Raw genomic sequence first — 20,221 nt, 5'->3', positions numbered from 1 at the left:
TGGAAGATGATACAGGGCAAAATATATAAAGCCAGGCTTACGATGCTGAAAACTCCGTGTGATGATTCACTTTAAAAAATCTGTGAATTTTTTCAAGAAAGAAATCACTTTGCCATACTGCCTCCCATCTATGTAAGTCTATCATTTGGTGTGTGGAACTAAACTCAAAGAAGCAGCTGGTGAGAGTGACCTGACTAGGATGGCAGGTTCGTTGGCCATTCTTCAGAATGCATTAAAAAAAAAAGGAGAGAGGATGATTTTTGCCATTAGCCCTGAAAGTGTATCTGTTTTATGTGGCTTCCAGGAGAAGAGATGATAGAGAAATAGCCCCCATTATTTCCACATATGAATTTTGGCTTGATGTTCCTAAAGGACTTGAAAATTCTGTATGTATTGTTGCAAACCGATTTATTTAAACAGCACCAAAAACATAAAAAACAAAGAAACAAAGAACAGAAAGTTCTTTATGTTGTTGCATTTATCATGTTGTCATTTCAATGTAACTATCTTAAAAAAAGATTCCCCTCGGCCTTATTTCTTCCTTTTTTTTTTTTTTTTTTTTCTTATTTCTATCTAGGAATTTTTCTTTCAGGAAAGTTTCAGGTTTAAAGAAAATCTTTTTTTTTTAATAACTAGTTATTTAAACTAAAAATCCTTAAAAAAAAAAAAAAGAGAGAGAGAGAGAGAGAGGTTAGAGTGGGAGAGAGCCAAAGCATAAGAGACTCTTAAAAACTGAGAACGAACGGAGGGCTGATGGGGGGTGGGAGGGGGGGAGGGTGGGTGATGGGTATTGAAGAGGGTACCTTTTGGGATGAGCACTGGGTGTTGTATGGAAACCAATTTGACAATAAATTTCATATATTGAAAAAAAATAAAAAATAAAAAAAATAAAAATAAATAAATAAATAAACTAAAAATCCTTTTACAGATAAAAAAGGGGCCTTTTGGGTGTGATTAAACATTAAAAAATCATTAAAATATGTATTGATTCATTGATTCAATATGTGTCGAGTGATAACTCTGCCCCAGGCACAATTCCAGGTCATGGGTGATAGCCTACGGGAAGAAAAGTGCTAGAAACATACTAGGGATTTGAAAAATTGTCAAACTTCCCTCTACATCAGCTTCTGGCCTTCCCTCTACATCAGCTACTGGAGGTGATAGGGAGGGAAATGAGCGCTGTTGATAAATTACAACATTTTGCTGCGCCTGTAGTTTAATTAGGATCTTGGTTCAGAGGTGTATTCCAATGTGTAAACAGAAATCTCTGAACCGAAAACATCTTGAGTAATCTCAAAGAATGCACTTGCTCAAACTCGTAGTGAGCCCGATTCCCTAAAAATGATTTCCCAGTCTAAGAAGGCTGACTAATTAAAAATGGTATATCTGCGTAAAAAGTATTAGTTTTGGTTGTAAGCAACAGAAACCGGTGCCAGATAGCTGAGTGGGGGAGGCAGAGGAAGATTTATTCTAAGGCTGTAGCAGTTTTCTCAGGAAATCCAAGGACGAGAATACAGCTGAACCTTAGGAATAAAATAAACGAAGACCTTGCTGTCAAAATCTCCTCTGTCTGTTTTCTCTTGTCTGTGTGTTGACTTCATTCTCTCTGTTTGCAGAGGGGCTTTCCCAGCTCTGCCCTTCAGCTGGTCGGAAACCATGGCCATGGAAAGCCTCCTTTTTCGTTTGATACAGACCCTCAAGCCAAACAGATGGAGACTATCACTCAAGGTAAGAACTCCCGTTTCTCTGACCCGTATGGGGTTACAAGATCACCTCGGACCAGTCAACTGAGTCTGGGTGGGTGGGTGGGGTCATATTCTAGCATTGGACCGCCAGGAGCTCAGGGGTGGTTGGAAGTGGAGAAGGTAGGTCTTATGAAGGGGTGACCGAAAGGTCTTGGTGAGAAACTGTGCAGTCAACAGAGTAGTTGTCCACAGAAGTTAAAGCTATTTTGTCTACCTGTATTCATTTTACATTTAAAAAATTTGTGTGAAAAAATCTGGCAGGAAACTGGGATTGGCAAACTATGGTTTGCAGGCCACATCTGGCCTGTGGCCTGTTTTTGTAACTGCCTGTGAACAACATTTAAAAAGTATTGTTAAAGGGGTGCCTAGGTAGCGCAGTCAGTTAAGCATCCGACTCTTAACCTTGACTCAGGTCATGATTTCGCAGTTTGTGAGTTCGAGCCCCACATCAGGTTCTGCACTGATGGTGTGGAGCCTGCTTGGCATCATCTCTGCCCCCTCTCTCTCTGCCCCTACCCAACTCATGCTTGCGTGCTCTCTCTCTCTCTCTCAAAATAAACTTAAAAAAATAAAATAAAAACACAATTTGCTTTCTAAAAGTAAACGGGAACATTGATATTATAGCAATTTTAATGTTTCAAAATTAAATTTAAAACAGATTTTTTTTAATACTTATTTATTTTTGAGAGAGAGAGAGACAGTGTGCCAGCGGGGGAAGAGCAGAGAGAGAGGGCGACACAGAATCTGAAGCAGGCTCCAGGCTCTGAGCCATCAGCACAGAGCCCGACGCGGGGCTCGAACTCACAAACTGCGAGATCATGACCTGAGCCAAAGTCGGATGCTTAACCGACTGAGCCACCCAGGCGCCCCTGACCATACATGTTTTGATGCCACATAAATGCCATAGATGCCGCTTTGAGTGCTCATAGTTCTTAATCAACAGAATAGTACAATCTGAGTATTGTAAGTACAGACTAAAATCTAAACGAATAGAGTGGTCCATTCTACGTGATCACATTTTATCCAGAAACCATCCTGGTTTCAATCCCTCCCCTCTCATGTCCTCTCTTTCCCCTCGTATTTACATAAGCTTGTCTATACACCATCCACAAAGCCTTCGAGAGCATGTAAAGAGAAAAATGTATAGGCACAATCTGTGTTTATCTGTAACCATATTTTACATCACATACTGCCTACAAAAAAATCACCCTTGTAATATTTTTATCGGAAATAAAATCTAGGGGTGAAAAAGTATATCTTACTGACTTTATGGTACTTCATTTAACACCTACAGTACAAAGCCCCATTTGGAAAAGATCTTTCTGAAAGAGGGGTTATCTCATCAATCAAGCACTTCCTGTGTATGTATTGTAAATAATAAATGTATGCCACATGTGTGGCTGGAGGAACAGGGAAAAAACTCTATTGGCATGCTGAGGAAATACGGCTAAAATAACTCCTACCAACCCAGTTCATTCCACTCAGCAAAAATTGGCCAAGCCAAATTCATCAATATTGATTTCAGGTTTCATCAGCAGGGACTTTTTGAGCAAGACTCTCTTAGTTACATTTTCCATTTGACATTTCTCATTAGACTCAAAGTGTTCACTGTGTATAAGTCTTTTCATGTAACTCAAAACTGAACTCATCAAGCAACGTTTCCAACAGAAAGAAGGAGTAGATGCATTTGCTTCTTGAAAAAGTAAATTTCTCTCTTTAGACAGTTGTCCTCTGTCAACCCAGAATCCTGGCTTCCTCATCATTCTTTCTTTTGGAGTTAAGATTTTATTTGTTTGTTTTTGTTTTTCATCAGTCACAAAGAAAGGTAATGTCTCTTGGCAGAGCAATATTGGAAATATCACGTGGCACTGATTCTGAGGAATCCCTCTGCTGGCTGTTTAAGGGAATATAATACTCTCATCAGGGCTTTTGGAGTAAACCTCATTCTGTTCTCTTGGCTCCAGAATCTAGACCTGTTTGTACCTCTAAATGACTTTTGTTTTTCTGGAGCTCTCCATGTCCATAGGTTGAAGAATAAATCACCAAGTAGTGCTCATGTGTTGAGATGGATGTTAAGTCAGGTTATATGTTATGCTCATCTTCCTGTTTTATACCCTCCTGACTCCTGCCTTTCTCCTAAGCAGTCCCCATAGCTGTTGTTTTGTATTCAGAATAAGTATTAGAAAAGAAGCAATAGTAAACTGAGAAATCTAACTCCTTAAAAAGGGGGAATATGGGGCGCCTGGGTGGCTCAGTCGGTTAAGCGTCCGACTTCAGCCAGGTCACGATCTCGCGGCCCGTGAGTTCGAGCCCCGCGTCGGGCTCTGGGCTGATGGCTCAGAGCCTGGAGCCTGTTTCCGATTCTGTGTCTCCCTCTCTCTCTGCCCCTCCCCCGTTCATGCTCTGTCTCTCTCTGTCCCAAAAATAAATAAACGTTGAAAAAAAAAATTTAAAAAAAAAAAAAAAAAAGGGGGAATATTTTAAAAACTTACTTTACTTTAATGACAAAGATAACTTCTGTGTTTATAGTCATTCACCCCTCTCTGTTAAGAAGTCTATGTACATTGTTCCTGCCCCTTGGGACGTGGAGGTAGGCACTTGATCCAAATTAGGCCAGGTAGCTTTTTTGGATCCTGAAAATGTGAACCATGGACTGGAATGGTCAGGAGGCCATGACTCCTTGGAGGCACGCTAGGAGTAAATTAGCTCATTAGAGAGAACTTCTGCATAGTTATCGAGACTCTAGGGATGTACTGGTGTCTATCTGTCTCAAGGCTTCACTGTTCAACTGTTTCTTTGGTTTCAATGAATTACCTTCTGCTTGAATTTCTCAGAATTGATTTCTGTGGCTTGAAACAAAAACAGATATACTTATCTTACAGTAACCGGTTGTACATACAATATAATCAATTTATGACTTATTTCAATATTTTAGTATTGAATAAAAATATTTTCATGTTTTTATTTGTTGGGAATGGAAAGAATGGAGTGATTGTTAGCGTAAATATTCACGAACTGAAAATGATTGTATGGTTCAAGTTGTCATGCACTTTACTGGGGCTGGGTCTTTTGCAACTGTAGAACACTTCCAATCAAAATCAGAATATTTTTAAGGTACAATTTGCTGAGATTTATGATGACTTTCATGCAAACCGGCAGAATTTGCACTTTGCAGCTCCTTAACATTCCCGGATCATTTTGAATCTGTAATCCCCTGCTCAGTAATTGGGATGGCTCTCGGTGCTGTATGTATGTTAACCTAGACTCAAAATCCTATGTAAGCAAACAGAGTAGTGTGAGAGAAGGGTACGATTTGGGGTAAACCTCATGTATCCATCAATGAAACCTCATGTTTTTTGTTAGGGAGTTTACTTTCCACAAACAGTTGTTCATTTCCTTCTCTTTCACTGTACTTATATATGAGATGTGATTGTATGAAATATTCTTACGGTAAGGTCTGTGTCTTACTCAGCTGCGTCCCTCATGCCACATGATTCTTGGTGCACAGGGGGTTGACACAATGAATGAATGAATGTTGAACAAATAAATATATATACCTGCTGTGTCTGTATATGTTTGTGTTTATATATTATAAAACAGAAAGCATCACACCTCAATTGATGTATTACTTGAGGTCCAAAAAATTTTATGAAAAGAGAATTCTTGTCAGTTGAAGTGGGTCAAAGTCAAGTGTTATTTCAAAGAGTTTCTTTATGACTCCTTTTATGGTGGAAATAATCATCTCCAGGGAATCCTTTTGGTAGCTTGGGTTGTCATGTCACAGCTTTGCTTATATCAAAGTACAGGCGTAAATACTTCTCATGTAGACCACGTAACTTACCTGAATGTGATTCTCGCTGCCCAGGGCTCAGGTTTGCATTTAGTAAAAATTAAGAGCAGGAGTCGAGGAGGTAGAGGAGCAGTCCACCCAGCAAGGGAGGGGCCTGCAGGGGATTTATTGATCAATTAGCAATCCATATCCAAAGCCAGATGGTAGGACCACCAGAGTTGCTTTAACTTTTCATCTTAATGTATTTATAGACCCACAGAACATGTTTCATAGTAAGGAAGTCTTAAATGGAAAGAATTTTAACATAGATTGTGGGTATTTTGACATGTAAAATCTAGCCACCACACTTAGTTATGTTTATCAGATTTGACTATATGTTTTACATAAGTTGGATTCCTAGTTATTTTGTGTTCTCTCACAATGGAAATGAATGTCCTAATTGTGAAACCTGGAGTCCCCTTTGAATCCCTCATAAAAATGAGGGTACTAGTCAAATGTATCCTACTTCAAAAAATAGGTTTGAAATCATTGCAGCCTTCTGTTAATAAGAAGATGCTAATTGAACCCAGTGGCTTAAAAGTACCACTGCGTAGATATTTTGAGAGGGGATTTTAATTATCACAATATCCAGTGAGATTAAAAACGGGAAGTTCTTTTTAGGGAAATGGAAATGTGACCTATTTGCGAGGGAAACTTCAGAACATACAATGTTTTCCTGCCTCCTGTAGGAACATGACCTTTTGGAACCCTTTTACATGGATATCATTTATTCCTTTTAAATATTCCTTTTTTTTCAAGCTTTTTGGTTTCATGCCCAACACCAGTTAATGATGTCTCTGAAAAGATGAGGCACACTGAGTGATGGGCCCACATGCACTGCTGTGACCTAGAGATTGTTTAAATGACACACTGACACTCAGTGTAGAGATGAACCTTGTTGCTTTTGAAGGATGACATTCCCTCATGCCTGGGCAGAGTTTGGATAATCTTTGAGATTCCTGCCCTGAAGATTAAGATCCTAGAACAACCTTTGGGAAGATCATTTTTATCGCTTGTAAATTAATGATTATATTCATTTCCTGGGGATGCCATGAGAAAATACCACAACCTGGGTGGCTTCAAGTGACCAAAATGTATTCGGTCACCGTGGTGGAGGCAGGAGGTCTGAAATTGAGGTGAGGACAGGGTGTGTTCCTTCAGAGGGCCTGTCTTCTGGCCCAGAGGGAGAGTCTTCTCTGTGCCTCTCTCCTAGCTTCTGGTTGTTGATGGCAATCCTTGGTGGCTTTTGGCATGCAGCCTCATAACTCCAATCTCTCTGTCCTTATTTGACATTCTGCCTGGGTCTTCATACTGTCTTCTTTTAGAGACACTGGCCATATTGCATTAAGGACTCACCCTACTCCAGGATGACTTCATCTTAACTAATTACATCTGCCATGACCCTCTTTTCACAAAAGATCACAATGTGATGTACTGGGGCTTAGGACTTCAGCATATCTTTTTTTTTTTTTTTTCTAAGCTTATTTATTTATTTTGAGAGAGAGAGAGAGAGAGAGAGAGAGTGTGTGTGTGTGTGTGTGTGTGTGTGTGTGTACCCGTGTGTTCAAGTATGCAAGTTGGGGAGGGGCAGACAGAGGTAGAAAGAATCCCCAGAAGGCTCAACACACTGTCAGTGTAGAGCCTGACATGGGACTCAATCCCATGAACTGGGGGGTCTTGACCTGAGCCAAAATCGAGTCTGATGCTTAACTGACTGAGCCACCCAGTTGTCCCCAGCATATCTTTTGAGTTGACAGAATTCAACCCACAACACTAGTTATTTGTAGTGATTCTTAAAATATTTTTTAATGTTGGTGTATTTTTGAGAGAGAAAGGGAGCGTGAGAGAGAGAGAGTGAGCACAAGTGGGGGAGGGGCAGAGAGAAAGAGGGAGACACAGAATCTGAAGCAGGATCCAGGCTCTGAGCTATCAGCACAGTGCCCAAAGCAGGGCTTGAACCCACAAACAGTGACATCATGACCTGAGTTGGGTCAGTCGGTTAAGTCGGATGCTTAACCAACCGAGTCACCCACGTGCCCCTGTAATGATTTTTTAAAGAAGTGAGAGATTGCTTTTTGATCTATTATGGGAGTATAATTGCTTGATGCCCTGGAGTCCAGGGGTGGGGGCTGAGTATCTCTTCGCTAGCCCACTTTGGAGGTTTTCCATAGAAAGAAGAGAGCCTTTTAATGTACTCCAGGTACCTCCTTCAAGTTAAGTCTGCCTCACCACGGACTTCCTGGAATCCTAGACATGGACACTGCACAAGGCCTAGAGGACGTCTTGTCCTGTGCTTTTCAAAGCAATGAGTCCTTCATCAAGCTTTTGGGGGCACTTAATTGTTAAATAGAGGAAGGCTGAGCTGCTTTCCTAGATGCAGTGGTGAAGAAGACAGAGCCCATTATGCATCTGTTCCCTCAACTTAAAACCCTTGAGGCACCTCCACGGGCTTTGCATTCAAATCAGCTGATCATCTTTTTAGTAATTGAGATTCCCCAGTCCTCCCTCTTCCTAGACCTACTAAGTCAATTTCAAAGGTGGAGGATTATGAGTATGGACTGTGAGCACACATCCCTCATGATTATTAACGCTTACTAAGGTTTAACAGCCTTTTCCCTAAAAACTTCACAGAGCACAGTTAAAACCCCCTCTCTGATCCCCTTGGAGATGAAGAGACTGAGAAACGGACCAGCTGAGGACTGAAGGCCGCCAAGGCTGGAAACCATAGTTTACCCACCTTCTCCCATGCCCCTGGCGTCCAGCCTCTTTGCAAGTTCTATACAAGAGGCAGTTCTTTATTTTTTTTTCGTATTTAGAGTAGGGGAGAAACTCCACCTCTGAACTCTTCCAGAACATTTCCCACACATTACTTATCAACAGAAGGTATTTATTTCTTTATTTTGAGGGTGAAAAGTAAATCTGTTACCCATGTTTTCACCTCATAGAACACTGTATTCTCCAGGGTCAGCATTTAGGCATCTTGTAAAAATCGATTTCCAAAAGCTAATGGTTTCATTGGGGAGGTGAGGATTTTGGTTCTCAGCCTTTTCTTCTAACTAATGGCTCAATAACAAGACTGAAGTCATTCGGGACCGAAAGGAATTTCCAATGATGAAGGAGCATCTTAATAAGAAATGAGTGGGATAGTGCCGTAACCCTGAAATCTTGGCACTTTCAGCCTTGTAAACCTGACGAAGTTCATGAAAGCAGCCTTTGTACCTCGCTTGGCACCACGTGCGAGTGAGATCCCAGATTTCTCATGAACTGAAGCGACAGGGGTGATGGATCTGATCGTGTGAGGTGACACACACCAGGCCTTGGAACTGCCTGTAAACGGAGGTCCCTTTTAGCATTCAGGATTGAAGCTTGGGCAGGCGAAGTCAAAGGAACTCCATTTCTTCCCCCCCCTCCCCTTTTTGGTTGGTTGGTTGAGCCACGCATTGCAAATTGGAAGTGTTTGAGAGAAGGAGGACTATATTTCCACTAAGTATAGGTGTAACTTGAGTTTGTAGCAGAAGGTGAAATAAGACAGGACCATCAAACCTCATGATTTTCAACAGTTGGAATCCTCTTTTGCATCCTGCTGGGATGTGTGTGTACCGGCTTAGTGCTAGGGAATTAGTGAATGTTTCCATGCTGTAGCTCTTTTTACATTTCTTGCTTGTTGAGAAATGGCCCATTGTTCTCATGGAATATGGGCCAATTCTTTTAAGATTCAACATTGTACCAGGTCGCGGTAGCTGCCCACGTGCCTATTTCTAAAGAAGCAGTTGTTCTCATAGGGTCTGGGCATGAGCTAGAGAGAAAGGTTTTCTTTTTATCTTCCTGCCTGAAACAAATAAAGCTGCACTCTTCTGATAGCAGTGCCACCTGGCACCCTCTCAGAGACGGATGTTCCGCTTGATGACCCATTTGTGACACAGAGAACAGAACTGCTCCGTGTCTCGAGACGCTCATGTCCACATGGTGAGCGCGCTTCTCTGTGGGTTGGCGTCTAACAGGTAGCAGCACTGGCTACATAATTTATGGGGCTCCTTGTTCAAAAAGCAGGAAACAGTTGTCACTAAAAGAACTAAAACAGAAAGCTTTTCCTTTCCTTCCATGGGTTTTCTCTTGATAAGTCATGTTCTTTTTGATTTGCTATTGAACATCATCTTAAGTAAAGTAAAATACAATTTTAAATTATTTGCATGAGTTTTACCAGTTCTATTGTCCAATGTCAGTTTTAAATGTAAATTTATGAGCATTTAACTCAGATGCAGAATCACTGAAATTGCCCAGTGCATATGTGGGAGCCCCCGTGTGCGTCTGTCTTTCGTTCTTACCAGAACAGTGGGACTGGTGCGTAATACTAACTCAGTTGTTTTTGATTCACCTGCATTGTACTAACAAATTCCACCTGTGCTCACTGGAGAGGCAGGAAGAATTGAAAGGAAAAGGAGCAATGGGCTGCCCTAACCTTGCCTTTTTCTGTGCCTCCATTTTCAGCATAAGTGTTTGGCAATCCAGGAAAGTTGCTTGGGTATGAAAATATGGATAGCATTCCTTGGGAGTTCTTGTTTCTTCGAATACCGTTGCATTCTTTCTGTGCTTGAAGCAAATTCTGAAGAGGAGAGAAAAACATGGCCTCTCTGAGGTGTCCCTGTGGCTACTTACGCAGTTGTGGACTTAACACACATACATGAAACTCTCTCAGAGTGTCACTGGACTCCCATGCAGGACTTGTCCTGTCCATGCAGGACAAGTCCACCAGAATTGTGTGCTTATAGGGCAGTGCAAATGCTTTATGTGACTGAGAATGCATATTTCCCAGATCTCTTCTCTGTTCAGATGCCTGCTCCATTGTCCTATGATAACTCAGTTACAAAACAAGTTCAGAGAAAAAACTACTAGGAATTTCAAGATGGTGACAGTAGAGTTTTATGCCAAGTATGGGGCCCTTCTGAGGGCAGGGACTTCTGTGACTTCATCGGTCACACCTCCACGAAGCTAGCCTTGATGGGAAATGAGAATCAGAGAGTGTTTGGCAAGCATGAAATAAAGACCAAAGATTTTTGGAGACCTTGAGTGACCACTGTGGAGAGTTAAGACCAGGACAAGTCCTGGCACAAATGACATTGAAGTCTCAGCTCAGATGTCACCTTCTCAGGGAGGTTTTCTGTGACCACTCAATCTAAAGCAACTCTCCTCAGTCATTCTTTATTATGGCAGTGGTTCTCCAATGTTATTGTCTTTGCTGGGTCCTGTGTCTAAAGTGTCTGACTGGAAAGTCTTGAGGGAAGCCTGAGAGTTTGTTTTTCTAATGAGTTCCCAGGAGACACTGATACTGCTGATTCAGAGACCAAACTTTGAGAACAACTACTCTATTTCATTACTCTGCTTTATTTTTCCTACAGAAAACATCTGGAAGTTGTATTTGTATTTATTTGCTTGTTTATTGTCTGTTTCCACCACATGAAATTAAGTTCAAGAAGAGCAGAAATTTAGTCTGTTATGTTCACTACTATACTTTAGGGCTTGGAGTATGCGTAACTTGTGATAGGTCCTCAGTAACTATTTATTGAGTCCAGACGTGAATACATGTGAATACATGACTTGAAGCTTAGTGAGTGAGAGGTTATTAGATGGTGGTGATTGGGGTAGGGTTGGACCAAAGAAACACTTGTACCTATGCCCAGGTAGAAGGTATTGCTGGTCACATTTGCTTCTAGGCAAATAAAATGCAAAGTTGCAAATATAGGGGCAGGGAGCAGTAATCCTGAAACATAATGTTAGGGAACCCAACTGGATAATTTAAATGGTGGAAATAGAAGGAGCATTATAATTTCCTTTCAGGCTTGTGTATTTGGCCATGGCTATAACAGAATGGTATGCAAGGGTCCCTCTTGGCCATAGGTGGATTCTAGAGGCTCAGCAGCTCTGTTGTGACAGATCCTTGTATGGCTTTTGGTTTACCAGAAACAAATGTTCAAGCTAGACCACATGTTATAAGCTCCCCAGCCTTACTACTGATGTGTTTATGAACTGAGATGAGCAAGGTGATTTTCCATGATAATCCCATGAAGTATGACCATGACTTTCCCAGATGTCCCATCTGGAGGCCGGAATATTCTGACTCTGCAGCCCCAGGAAAACCTGGAGTCTTTCAGGGCTAGTGAGCTGGTGACACTGGTGACACCCCATACTTAAACATATAATCCTTGAGCCACTGAGCCGCCTCAGCCCTCCATGTCTTAGCAGTCATCCAGCAGTTTGGTCAGCGTCACCTGATCCTCTGTTCTCCCTGCATTTTTCTTTAAAAAATAGATTTTCGTGTCATTTAGAATACCCCTTTCAGCTACCTTTCACATAGCTTTGACAGAAGTAGTTTCTGAGGTGAAAAGTTCCCAAAAGAGTCCCAAAAGCAGAAGGCAGCAACTACGCATCAGGTCCAACAGGAGGAGGGAGAACCCACTCCACCACAGACACCTGAGTGTGTGTGGGACAGGAGTGGGCCCAGTGCTTGGCCACAGTCAGGGCAGGTCGCGGTGCTGCGCAGTCTGCAGAAGTGCTTCAGCCTCTTGGCAAGAAGTTCATGTTGGTGGTTCTCAAACCCTGGTGTGTTAGAATGACTTCTGCCCCCAGCCTCTAGAGACTCTCAGGCACTGGTCTGGGGAAGGGTGCGTTACTCAGTGTGGTCTTTGTTAAGGAGTGCCACAGACTAGATGACTTCTTCGGTAGACACTTGTTTACATCACAGCTCTGGGGCTGGAAGATGGAGATGAGGTGTCAGCAGGGGTCCTGTCCTCTCCCTCCATCTTCATGTGGTCTGTCCTTTGTGCTTGTCTGTGTCCTAGCCTGCTCTGAAGAGGACGCCGGTCATGTTGGATTACGTCCCACGCAATCAGATTTAACCTTAATTACTTTTTTAAAGACCCACTTATTAAGTAGTCATATTCTGAGGCACCGGAGGTTAGGACTTCAATGTAGGAATTTGGTGGGGATGCAATTTAGCCTGTAACAGGTAGAGCTCGGGGGAAGCTGTATTTCCAGCCCTGTCTCCAGGTCATTTTGATATAGCCAGGCTTGTGGCCAGTGTTTTGTGGCCACTGCAGACACCTGCTACATCTGGAGCCCTGTCCACTGGCACAATGCTCATTTTTCTCCTTTGCAAATGAGACCTTCTCTGCCAAGCCAACTGATTTTCAATGGGATTGTAACAAATGCACTCCGGAAGGACTCGGTAACTCAATACTTTGCTGCCTGCAAATATAATCTGGGTTCACCTGTGGCTGGACTTTTGGGTGTCAACCCGGAGACATTTCATTTCCATTCCCCTATGTCCTCACAAGCAAAGCAGGTTTGGTATTTGCAGGAAAATGTGAATCTGAAGACAGATTATGAGTAAAGCTTAGGGTGCTGGAAAATGGATCAGATGTAAACCTAATTGCCTATAATTTATTTTCTGTGGCTGCAATTTGGTCTGCTCTCCAAAAATCCTCATTAAATCTTAAACTTCAGGATATATCCCCCCATCCCCTAAGGAAGCAGTACAGCACTAATAAGCATTTGCCTGAAAAGTCAATCTTCAGTATATATTTCTCCCCAGTAAGCCCTTCCTTTCTACCAACTGTCAAAACTGTCTGTACAAGTGCAGATAACTCATCTATAGTGGGAGCCATTTTCTCTACATGTTTGTGTTTTGGGGTGGGGGTGTGGAGGTGAGGTGGGTTTAACTTTAAGAACATACTTTACTTGCCATTTCTTGAGTTTATGAAGTGATAAATCTTGTCCCAAGTGGAGATAATATTTTCATTAGAATTTTGTGGGGCAAGAGCATTTTTTGAAACATACCTTCTTGCATCCCAGGGTAGTAAGAACCATACATTTTCTCGTCTGATCCTGCTATATTGACAGCAGCAGCTTCAATATCACAACCTAAATACTGTACATAATTCACAATTTGTGTAGGAAACTAAGCTTCAGCCATCCTCAATTTCATTTTAGAACAGAAGAAGGCCTAGACACATGGGCTATACCATCCTTGTAGAGTGTTTGGAACAGTGTGGGGATGTTTTGTCGTCTTTAGAACATCTGGGGGTCATTCCTGGAATTTAATGGTGGGAAGCAGAGAAGTGAGACATCCCTACAATATTCAGAACAGTTTCACAGAACCAAAACTGATGCACCAAAAATGCTTTTAATAACCCTTTTGAGAGGCACTGGTGGATATCAAAGAATGAGCTTTAGTAACAGCAAAGATGGAAGGAAAATCGATGTGGTGCCTCCCTTTACTGCTTCCAGCCCTGAAGACGGGCTAAATGGAAAGGCTGCCTTGGCCTGTTCCACCTAAATTGTTTGGGAAGTGAGCCAGTGCAGAACAAGTGAGCAGAGCGTGGCTGCCTTTCCCACAAGGGGGTCCTGCCTGGTCCAGGTTTTCTGCAGATCCTGTAAGCCGAGGCAATGCCCCTGAACTTTAGTGTGGCTGGACTAGGAGAGAGGCAAGGCCACCTGAATGTACGTGCACCCCACCCACAGAGAAATGTGGTGAAGGCAAGAGGGACAGGAAGTATGGCACTGGGTGGCCAGAGGAACAAGTTCTAGAACAACTTGCCTGAAAGAACAGAAGAGTTGGCATGGATGGAATGAGGTGTGTGGATGGAATCAAAGAACTATTCTTCCTTCTCTTTTGAACTTTATATTATATCAATTCACTTAACTACATGACTTCCTCAGTTCCTCAGCATTGTCCTCAAAGGGTAGGGGTTTGTCTATGACTCAGTTGTTTTTTTTTTTAAAGAATTTCTCCTGCAATGGACTCTATTTTTACCCTTAAAATAAAGTCATGAACTTTTGGTTAATTCCACACACTGTCGCTTTTAATGAGAGTGAATTTTTTTGTAAATTCACTTTGTTTCTATCAGAGTTATCGTACATGACCATTTAAAGCAACAATTGTCTTTGTAAGCATCCAGTTTGTTAATTGTAATAGGACACTCCAAATACATTTTGAAAAGAATCCTCCCCAAAGGTGACAAAGTTGAAATTAAGATAATTTCTCCACTAATAAAAAGTATATATTATTTCTATAACTTTAGGCTCAAGAATATTCTTATTTTTGCAGTGGTGGATGGCTGGTGGTATGAGAATGACATTAATTGCTTCTTATGGAAGCAGTTATTTCAGCTTAAAATGTTATAATTAAGGAATGTCAAAAACCTAAATATTATCAGAGATTTCTATTTTGTGTAGTAGCTAACTCTGAATATTATTTTTCTCCTTTGTTTAAAAAAAATTTCTTTTAATGTTTATTCATTTTTGAGAGAGAGGGAGAGACAGAACGCAAGTTGGGGAGGGGTCGAGAGAGAGGGAGACACAGAATCAGAAGCAGGCTCCAGGTTCTGAGCTGTCAGCACAGAGCCCGACGCAGGGCTCGAACCCATGGAACTGTGAGATCATGATTGGAGCCGAAGTCAGAGGCTTAATTGACTGAGCCACCTAGGCACCCCTATTTTTTTCCTTTGTGAAGAAAAAATGTTTTATTGGATCTAAATCTTTTGACCTCAAGAGGAATAAATACATTCAACTATTTAATTTCACAAACGTTTATCCTGAATCTAGCGTGTTTAAAGTAGTCTTCTGTGTGCATTGGAAATGTCAAAGTTAATAAGACATATACTTAACCCCTACCTGTTAGGGGATAGAGACATGAACTTCCATGGCTGGAATGTATGGCAGGCTGTGATCCACACTGCAATAGACATATGGGGAAGAAATGAGTGCTGTGAGGTGGGCACTTAGTCAATGGATATGTATTCAGCATTGGCTAAGCCAGAGTCTCTCCCAAGTAGTGGGAATACAGTGGCCAGCAAGGCAGATACTATTCTTGCTCTTTTGGGGCATCTAGGGTACAGAGGGCATATGTGTCTAGAAGTGACTAATTCTGGCTGGGGTCATGAGGGGCAATAACATTGCAAAGACCATTTTTGGGATTGGTTGGTAGGATCTCAACATGTAGAAATATCAAGGGAAAAGGATTCTGGACACAGAGCAGAAACTCAGAGAAGAGACTTTGGAGAGTGTATTTGGAAATGGAAAGTAAGTCCTAGACACTGGATTCAAGACAGTGGAGCTTGGGGTGAGTGTAGAAAGATTCACTGGAAACTGTTTCCATGTTGTGGGAGATTCCTGGTGAGCACATTTTACTTACCATCTCATGAATCACAAAGTGACAAACATCTCTTAATGGCTGGAAGTATTTCCCTTTAAATTTTGTAAGGTAAACATTTTTTCCCCTTCCTGTTTTGGCCAGTCCTCAAAGGCTTGGAGAATTTTGACCAGGAGAATACTATGATCATATCTGAGACTTAATAGTTGTGGCAATCGGGCTGTTTAAGAGATATCAGTAGTAGCCTGATCTGTCCCTTCTCAACCTCCAATTGACAGGCCAGGGTAGACCTATCATTCACAGGCATTAAGCAATAGGTAATCAACTTGGTGGTGTAGCAAGTAAATATGAATGGGGCCAATCAAAGTCTTGTTTTTGTGAACTTAATCTCTAAGATGGAAATTTGCTAGTTAGCCATGTAACTGATGGCAAAAGGTGTCCAGGAAGTTGAGTCTGAACCAATAAAATTCAAAATTCCCTGTGAGCCTTGCCCACTCCCCAAAAAAGGGAGAAGCTGGTAATGAAGGGAAGCTAGAAAGCTAGAAGAGAGAATTGGAAAGTGCTGGTAAATAGAGGAGGGCAGTCACTCTGTGTGAGAAGATGCCGTGACACCAAGAGCAAGTTAGGTTCACGGTCATGAGAGTGAGAGGCGATAGCTGGGAAACCCACCAGGGCAGGGTGCCTGTGTCTCAGTCTTTCGTGGATTGGGGGGTGGGAGGTTTATGAAGAAGGAAAAGCTAATAAGACTCTGAGATTTCAAGACCGTGATTGGAAGGGTGGTGTTAGGTTTCAGGCATAAGGGAATTTTGTAGAAGCAGAAGGTGCTGACTTCTGGCTTGGACAAATCGGGTGGAGGTACTTATGGAATATCTATATGGAGAAATGCAGAGGTGAATGGCTTTGTGAATGTGTAACTTAGAAAAGAAATCAGCGAAGGTAAAGGCAGCCAGCATCTGTGGTAGTGCCTGTTGTGTGACAGGCACTGTGCTAACTGCTCCACATACCGGTGTTCGTGTAGTCCCCAGTCTCTGGCAGGGCCGTGCCATTTACCTCTTTGTTCTGAAATCCATCCTCTGACCTCTTCTCGCTCTGTTCCACATTGAAGGAGACTGTCCTATGCAACAACATTTCCAAGACTTCTCGGAAAATGGCGTCTGGCCAGGTTTGGCCAATGAGAGTCATGGTAGAAGGGAGGAGGGTAGGAGAAAGGTATTTCTCTCCTGTCTGCTTTTAGTTGTGTCTCCGGTTCTGGTAGCTGCTCTGTCTCTTCTGTGACATCGTCTCCCACTGGATAGAAAAAGAGAAGGGAGAAAACCCCATGTGTATGCTACATTTGGCTGAATTTGCCTATAAAATAAAAAAGATGTATCAAGTAGTGATTTTACCCTTTCTCTTACAAAAAATACAGGCTGTTCAGGGCTGTTATACAAACCTTGCAGTCTCTTTAGGGACCTAGTCATGTATCTTTCTGCTTGGCCATCTCTGGCACCTGGTTTCTACTGTCAGGGTCTCCTCGGGATCCAAAGTGGCAGATGGGTCTCGGCCATCATATCTGTATTCTAGGCAGTAGAAACGAGGAAAACAGAGAAGGAGAATTATTCCTTGCATTCCTCAGCTTAGATCATAATCACATGGCCACAAGAAGCTGAAAGGGAGACTGAGGGTGTGGTAGGCATAATGTATGTAGCTAAAGTCAGGGCACTGTTACCAAGAAAGAAGAGAGAATGGACATTAGCACCCGGATGTCTCAATCTTGGCTCTGAGGTAAATACTATCCTCGTCTGAAAGGTATACAGTGGTTCTAGAGAGCTTCAGAGGGGCCCGTAAGTCGTCTGAAGTAATGCCAGCATTTCACTCCACGCCTGTCTGACTCCCACATTCCTAAGCTTTTGCCTATACTAAGGTTAGGGCTGGAGTGGTCAAGGCATCCACCCCATGGAGCAGGTGGTTCAAGCCTGAGCGACAGTGTGATTTCCCAGGCAGAATATAGAAATAAAAGCAGAGGGGACAAGGGGAGAAATAAAGAAACAAGGGGCTAGGGAAAGCCTGGAGTCAGAGGTGGAAGATGAATACCCATTTGGGGAAAACAGGATGGAAGGGAAGGAAGCCAGGGAACCGAGGTGCAGAGCAGCCAAAGAAGGTGCAGGCAGAGTCAGCAGTATCCTACCATGGAGACACATTGGCCTTGGAGTCAGGGAATTTGGGTCTGCATCTCAGCTCTGTCATTTTCTGATGACATGACCTTGGATAGTTCTTCCATGGCCTGAACTTGATTGCTCTCATTTCCTGGTACACAGAAACACACCCAGGTCATTGCTGGAGAATGTCAGGGCAGTTTCTTCTTAAATAAGGACACAAGTAATATTAGTGGGGGTGTTGCACGGGTTATCCACCCCAAGTGAAGGCACTGCATGCTCAATTCCTGCTCTTTCAATAGTTTCCACTACCTTGGATATGGCCTAGGACTATGAGTTGCAGTTTATGGAGCATGTCTTAATTCTGGATCACTCTTTGTACCTTGTTTACAAAACAAGTGTGGAATAGCCAAAGGCATGGAGAGGTCAAGCCATTTCCTCCTGTGATTTGCAGCTCAATCCAGCAGAATGTGCCCTGCCCTAGAGTGGGACCTTGATGCTGGGTAAACAGCCGTCCATCTCTCTCCCTGTTCTCCTCTCTTTTTGGACGCCTCTGCCACTGGACTTGACTTGCAGGTCCTTTCCTATGCCTTGGGAGGTGTTGTTATTGCGTTGGCCCTCTCTGTGATATTGTGCAGTGCTCTGCACATTTATAGCTTGCATAAATATTGAATAATAATAAATAACTACAAGGGAGGAAGAATATTATAGGCTGGGGAGAGTGAAAGATGCTGAACTCATTATTGGAGGGCCAATCTCGGGCCTCTTGGCTATCTCCTTCAAAGAGATTTGTTTGCCAGCTGTGTTGAGAAATATACTTTCCATATGATGAGCCCATAGAAGCAGCCAGTTTCCCTACAGAGCTCTTTCAGAGTGGCCCCAGGAGGGCCCACAGAATCGTTAATGGTGTTTCAGAGAGGATAACCCCTTACGCCTCCTTGGCAACTGGGTTAGAGGAAAGCCCTGGGGAGAATGGCTGTAGCAAGATGATGAAATTAGAGGAAGGGGATAGATTCTTTTTACTTTGTTTTATTTTCTGATTCCATGTGCAAACAGGGCAGCCTTCCAACCATTTTATAGATGCATCATCGACTGAGAAAGTCACTTGCTTTTCACTTCACCATGATCTTGGCTCGAGAAGGGAATTTCTCGTTTAATACGTAATCCAGGTTCCGTGTGTCAATCAGATGCTATCTCCTCCATCTCAAGAACTGGTTCTCCTGTTTGGTGTTTACAAACCAGTTAAGAGAGACAACTGAATTCTTAAATTTAAGTGCGGTGAGATATTGAGTAAATATTTACAGAGCTGGGAGATTGGAGGAACTATAATAACAATAAAAAAACAACATGCAAACCAGTTGGACTCACATTTTTTTATGGTTCTGACTGGCTGCAGCCAAGCCCAGTGAAGGGGGTGTTTAGTAAATAAAACTAATGCCTTCTTTATAGCATGATCAGTATCTGCATGTTGTACTGAAAACGTTTCCATCGCTGGTGAACAAATTGGTGTCATTCTCTCGGAATATCTCATATGTCCGCTTTGGGATGGGAATGAGTTTCTTCCCAAATCTGGAATAAATAAGAATGAGCATTTGCCTTGCCCATACATCCCCTAGTCTTATTTCTTGATGGACCCTCATGATAGTCCCCCTGTGGGTGAAACACAGTGGGGCCATGGAGGAAGCAGCAACTGGCCCAGACAAGTCAAAAACAGGAGATAAAGGTGGATGGAAAAGGCATTTTTATGAACAGCAGCTCAGTGAGCATCTTCTTAGATATCAGGTCTCTGGAAGCTTCCATGTGGGTTTGACTTCCCATTGGTAGCTGACATATATATATATATATATATATATATATATATATATATATACACACACACATACACACACACACATATATACATATATATGTATATATATATATACATATATATACACACACACACACACATATATACATATGTGTGTGTGTGTGTGTGTGTGTGTATATATATATATATATATATATATATATATATATATATATATATATTTTAACCCCCATCATGACACTTAAGGCAAGATTTACTGAAGTCTTTTGAGAACTATATATATATATAATATAGGTTCTTAGCCTATCTTGACAGTGTGGTGGAATTTATTGCACCTTCTTCTCCAAGGTACATTCAACCTCTTGGGATCTCTTCTAAAATCATTGCAAGTCCCTCTGGTCTTCCTGTGGCCTCCCAATATCTCTTCTTTTTCCTTTCCATTCCTTTCCACCATTGATGAATCCTTCAACATTAGCCCTTCACCAAAATGAGCATCAGTTACCATTTCATATTTTGTATGTTTCATCCTACTGTTTAAGGTCTCTTCCTAGCCAC

The 20,221-nt window shown here is 42.1% G+C and overlaps 1 long non-coding RNA gene across 1 annotated transcript in view; it reads left to right on the top strand.

Annotated features, from left to right (window-relative positions):
• The first annotated feature begins 1,621 nt into the window (after positions 1 to 1,621).
• The window catches only part of LOC123593202, a 176,963-nt gene continuing 158,363 nt past the window's right edge, over positions 1,622 to 20,221 (top strand). The window contains exon 1 of the long non-coding RNA XR_006710183.1: positions 1,622 to 1,728. This is a non-coding gene — a long non-coding RNA (uncharacterized LOC123593202). The remainder of the gene's footprint in view (positions 1,729 to 20,221) is intronic.

The sequence above is a fragment of the Leopardus geoffroyi genome, chromosome D4, assembly GCF_018350155.1.
Source record: "Leopardus geoffroyi isolate Oge1 chromosome D4, O.geoffroyi_Oge1_pat1.0, whole genome shotgun sequence".
Taxonomy (NCBI): Eukaryota; Metazoa; Chordata; class Mammalia; order Carnivora; family Felidae; genus Leopardus; species Leopardus geoffroyi.
Note: the sequence above shows the minus strand (reverse complement) of the source record. Positions and strands in the feature narration are given on the sequence as shown.